The 5,970-nt window shown below is 38.6% G+C and overlaps 1 long non-coding RNA gene across 1 annotated transcript in view; it reads right to left on the bottom strand.

The window, feature by feature from the left end:
* Nucleotides 1-384: 384 nt before the first annotated feature.
* Nucleotides 385-5,970, bottom strand: part of LOC107727595 (uncharacterized) — a 10,382-nt gene continuing 4,796 nt past the window's right edge. Inside the window, exon 3 of the long non-coding RNA XR_001638374.1 lies at nucleotides 385-1,592. This is a non-coding gene — a long non-coding RNA (uncharacterized LOC107727595). The remainder of the gene's footprint in view (nucleotides 1,593-5,970) is intronic.

Genomic DNA, 5,970 nt, shown 5'->3' with positions numbered 1-5,970 from the left:
TATGGATAACCAAATGCATTCTGACTTGATAAATCCTCCATTTCAGTGCTTAAATTGTGTAGTTAAATCTAATCCTGCAATGAAGAGCAAATAAAATGCTTAAGCAACACAACAGTACAGCTGGAAATCTCTCTCCATTACTCCATTGCCAGCTTGGAGACTCAGCATTAAGTTGCTATATAGAGATGTTAACACCTCTTCTACTTCCCTATTCTGAACAGACAGGATGTAACAGTAGGACATATTTTGCATATCTTAAGTCCCCAAATGAATCTTTAAAAAAGTGCCAGCAGTCTATCAGCAGCCTATGTTTTATTAAACAGCTGTACAGTTTAAACTGGGACATCTTCATTCTATTCGGTTATTCAGATTCAGATTCTCCCTACATACTAGCGTATCATGTTTTGGCTAATCCACTCATATCTGTTTAGTGACTGTAAAATTACAAGGCTCTAGGATGTGTAAAATTAAAAGGTTTTTGATACTTCACATTTTAAAGGCATAGTTCGCGCAAAAATGTAAATTCTGTCCCAACTGATTTTGACTGGATGGACCAAGTAACACAGACATATTTTAAAATATATAAATACTAAATAAAGTTGTACAGGTTTGTAATAACATACAGTTGATTAAATGAAACAGAATTTTAATTTCTGGGTGAACTATTTTTTTAACTGACAGTCGTCCTTGCAACCGTGCTGAGCGGTAGGAACTTTTTTAGAGGGAAATGCATATTATATGCACTCACATAGAAAGTCTAGAGCCCAACTAGAGTGTGTGTGTGTGTGTGTGTGTGTGTGTGTGTGTGTGTGTGTGTGGCGTAGGAGAGACCTTTGGCCCGTCATCATAAGACAGCCAGTCTCCACTGGGTCCAAAGGTGGTCAACATCACATGGCCTGCCAGCCTGTGTTTGTGTACACCATGCTTTTCGTCCTAATTCCAAGCCATGGCAACACGGGAGCAACGGCACGGAGGAGTGCCGCCGTAACGGAGGAATGTGGATTTTCTAACAAGAGCTAGGTTCACAAAAAACACAGTCGGAATGAGTTCGCAGGGCTGTGAAAACACTGCGGTTCTGCAGCACTTTGGATACTGATACGCAGTTGTCACAAGGGCATTCCAGGCTGGAAAGGCAAGGGGAAAAAAACAAAGTCAGCAGCAGCAGCAGTACCCCCTCCCTCTCTCTTTTTCGCCCTCATTCCCCACTCCAGATATAGACAGCTGTTAGAGTCCTTTGTTTTAAAGACACAGCATCTTTAGGCCAAAAGGGTGCAGGAACTCCAGGCTATACGGGACGGCGATGCCCTTGGGCCAGACTCCACGAGGGAGGAAAAATAGTTCCTTTTGAGGTCTGTTGGAGCTGGAAGATTGAGGGAATGTCAGCCAGGAATTCTGGAGCCAGAAAGGGGGGCGTTGAAATGAATAAAGCCCATTCTTCATACACCGAGCATTGCAGACTTACAAAGAAGGGTGGTTGATTAGGGATTGTTTTGCTTTTGTGACCTTGGTTCTTACAAGGTCTCGATCCCCCTGCTGAGTCCGGCAGTGGCCTGGAGGAGTTCATATCAGCCTCGTTTGGTTGTTTCTCTTTCCTGCAGAGATGCAAAGCATGCACTTTTGTCTTATGGGCAAGCAAGAATAATGTTGTAGAAAACTGTTGAGCATTACAAGATTTTTCACAGTATGTTGCAAGAACAGGTTAGCTGTGTAATTGAAGACCTATTCCAAACCTGCAATTTGTCACACTGGAAAAAAAAAAAAGAGTGACATTTTTAAAAAATCCAAAAAATATCAATTTACCTGAAAAGCTAAACTCATGAAGTTTATCCCTAAAATTGGCCACTGTGGTGAAAATAATATAGTATTATAATAATAATTTTAAAGATACATTCAATGAAAACTCAATCAATCTCAAACAATTCTTCTTCTCAGGTAAACTTATATTTTTTCAAAGATGCTTAAATATTTGTACGGATTATAAACATGCAGTGTAATATCTTACAGACACAGGTAACATTTACAGTCTATTTTCTAGGGCTGTGTATCACCAGCAAAGTCACGATACGATACATATCACGATACAGAGGCCACGATACGATACATATCATGATACAGGACTGCACTGAATTTCACCTCTTTTATCAACTAAATAGCTTAATCGCTCAAGAGCTACATTATCTTTCTCAACAAGGACCTGGTAACAATATTGTTTCTAAAGGAATTAATAGAGACTGTTAATAGAGAAACGCGGCAAAACGGTGGTAATTCATACATACACAGCCCCCCCTCTCTCTCTCTCTCTCATATGAACACTTGATGAATTACACTTTTCTGAAAATAGAATATTGAAGTGGAGATCGCTAAACTGCAAACTAAAACCGGTGTTTTCAGAAAGCATGCGCTTTTATCCACAGTGGCGAGAGAGCGCGCGTGCACATGGTTGCCAGGTTGACAAAGATAAGTAACACATTTAGCAGATATTTCCGTATTGCGCAAGTGGGAAGCTCTGTTTCGGGGTTTACGTCTCTTTATATCAGGCATCCCAGTTGTGTTCCTCTGCGGCCAGATTAAACCTTGTTATAGCCATATATTATGCTCTATTCATTATTTTTTAGAAACCTTTCTGCTCAATTTTAAATGTTGTTCTTGTATTCAAATTAAGCACGGTCCACTGCTGCCCACGTGCCACAATATCGATACAGGGACAGCTGTATCGATACTCGTATTGTCAAATCTCTGTGACGATACATCATCGTATCGATGTATCGAACACAACACTACTATTTTCCTAGTTTCTAGAAGGCTATACTAAATGTGTGTAGATGCGTAATAAAAAAAGCTCATGCATGTACACACAGACTCCTACTATTCTGCCATATGTACCTTTTTATAAATCTGAAAAAAAATCTGCCATTTGTAATCGGCATGCAATTTTATACACCCTGGGTTTTATACAGAAGCCATAAAAGCCTAATTACATGGAGCAATATAGAATTTGAAAGTCAAATGGTTATTGTCGGTGGTTAGCATCCATTTCTCTCAAATAAAGTTTGTCATACCTAACGCTGACAATTTTTCACAAAGAGATCGCTTTCGCAAGCTGCGGTTTACAGCTAAATTGTCTGAAAGTACTGTCTTTCACCTACTATTTGATGAGGGTGAAAAATTACTCATCTGGTAAGTTTTGTTGCAGTAAACATTTGTCATGATGTTCTGCTGCAGTTGCCTGGCAACCTTTGCGAGATGAGAGAGATAAGTATGGCAGGGCAGCCCACACTGCTCTAATCAAGTTGCTGAGATGAAGCTAATTATTGCTCTGGTGAAATTTAAGGACAAAGACAAAGTCCTAATCTTCTCTCTAGCAAGCCAACGGAAATCCCATTTCTGGGTGATATTTCAGGGTATGGTGATATATTATGGGAAAAACATTTGGCTGTTTAAGTTTTAACAATGTGGAATGTGTTCATTTGCAACCTAAATGAAAGCGAGTTCAGTATGAGCCTGAACAATTTGACATATTTTCACAAAATTCGGAAGTATCAATAGATTTGCAGACTTTAGCAACACCATATAGATAATAATTCTGTATCAACCAACACTGCATCCACAAAATATTGAAAGCAAAGCAAATGGTTCATGTGTAATGGATTTTAATAATCCATATAGTTCATACACAGCTCAATGAGTGTTTGGAAACACACTAATCATGGAAGTGTGTAATTGTGTGTGTAGGGGTAGTCGGTTAGGTTTTGCCTACATAATAGGGACCAAATGTCACCACATGGACAGAAAACCTAAAATCACCAACATTTTGGGGGAAAGTCAACTGTCTTGTTGAGGGAAAACAGTTACCAAAACAAAAAAAAGATGTCTTAATGAAAAAGTAAAAATGCACAAAGGACTCATTAGTCCAAAAAATCATTAGTGCAGTTTAAAATCAATTCCAAAGTCAAAAGAAAATTCTCACCATGACAAAGAGAGAGGCAAAATGAGTGTGTCTATCGTATGTCAGCATCACTCCGGTAAGATCTGTTAATCTTACTTTAGTCATGTTTGCTGGAAAGGAGGCCACTAACTATCATCTGGCAAGGAAATATGGAAATAAAAAAATTAAGCTTTTCTTCAAACAGCTCAGTTCAAGCATCAGACTGCTTAATTTAATAGCTTCAGGCTGCCAATTACATTCAGGGGAGCAAACAGTACACTGTCAATTTCATCCTGTTGGGTTGAGTATTAATTTCCAATGACTCTTGTTGCTTGGAGACCGGCATAAATTTGGATTGCTTCAATGTTTATTTATCAGAGTGCTTTCAGCCAGTGGAGGGGAATAATGTTAGACATACTTAAGATGGGAATAATGTCCTCGGTTCAGCGCAGTGAACTCACAGTCTGTACGGTGGCATTTCCAGATTACTGCTAAAATGACTTGAATGCAAAAAAAGAAGTCAAAAAAGTACAAATCGATATAGCTGTTCCTATTTTGACCTATGATCTTCTGTACGATAAAAACAAATGTAATTCATTAATGGAATGAACTAATAATGTGAATGTGCTGCATTCTGCAAGAAAAGTCTGATTCTGTGACTGAAAAAGTTGATATTAACAGCAAATTCTGTCAAGTTAATAGTAATGACCACACCTGCCCCCACATAAAACTTAGTCCAGGTTCAGTGCTGATCATTTATATTAACACATTACACCTAGTTTCTAGCCCTGCAATCTAATTTGTTAGACTCTGTGGAATCCTGGTGTTGACATTGCATTTCTGTTACGGGAGTGTGAAATGAAGCAGAAGAGTGCATGCGCCAGGACGGCGGAATTCCACAATCATTTTGCCACGCTGAGCAGAAGCTCAGCAGACAGGATGGCAACTACATAGCAGAGAGCAAGACAATGTCATCATATAGAGCAAGTTTTCAAGAGTCAATGGCTAATACTGCGTTAGCTTGGCATTTGCTTCGCCAGCTTCTTCACAACGAAGGTTTGTTGTTAGCGCCATTATCACTCCTGAAAATAAATGACAGGGACTCGCTGTGCTAGGAAGACCTGCAGGAAACTGCTGTCTGGACTAATATTAGAGGCAACTGCTGGACATTTTTCATACTTCTTCTGATATCTTTAAAATAACCATTTAAGCCCCTGACAAATGAATGCATGAATTCAGCTCTATGTAAGTTACAAGTGTATGGTGTTAGCATGAAAAATTCATAGGTCCTATTTACACCAAGTATTAAAGGGGTCATGAACTGCCTGTTTTATTGTTTTGTACTGTTCTCTGAGGTCCCCTTATAATGTTAACAAGATTTTTACATAAAATAACATCACAATTTACGAGTAATAGGCTATTTTCTGTCCTGTTTTTGACCCCCTCATCAGAATGTTCTGTTTAAATAGGCATGGCGGATTGTAGACTCGAAAGTAGACGCCCACTGCAATGATTGGCTAACACTTGTGTATGTTTGACAGCAACATTCCTCATAGATGGACGCTGCTGTGATTTAGGTCAAACATGCACAAATACTTCGTACATATCAAACGATCTGTATTAACAGACAAAGCATAGTGACCACTAGGGGTGTGCGATATATATCGTCTGCGATAATATCGTAATTGTTGTTTTAACGATGTGCGATTTGACATTATCGAATATTTTGCAAAAACCATTCAAAACACCCTTACAGAGCGCACGCATACATCACGTGAAGTGCATTTCGAGTGCATTCTTTCACTGCATGATTCAGTCTATTAAATGCATTTAGAATGATTACAAATTCAAGACATGGGGGCAGAAAATGTATATATTTTTACCACTTCATATAGTTAATTTCACACGAAGAGTGCCGTTTTTCTCAAAAAAATTACCATGATTACAAATGTGATATTGATTTGTTTTACAACAGTTCTATAAGCAAGAAGTTAATTAAGAGACTTACATTTTAGATGCCATATTTCCTGTTTTTGCGCTATTTC

This window comes from Sinocyclocheilus rhinocerous, unplaced genomic scaffold (assembly GCF_001515625.1).
Source record: "Sinocyclocheilus rhinocerous isolate Xijiao unplaced genomic scaffold, SAMN03320098_v1.1 scaffold185, whole genome shotgun sequence".
NCBI classification, from domain to species: Eukaryota; Metazoa; Chordata; class Actinopteri; order Cypriniformes; family Cyprinidae; genus Sinocyclocheilus; species Sinocyclocheilus rhinocerous.
Note: the sequence above shows the minus strand (reverse complement) of the source record. Positions and strands in the feature narration are given on the sequence as shown.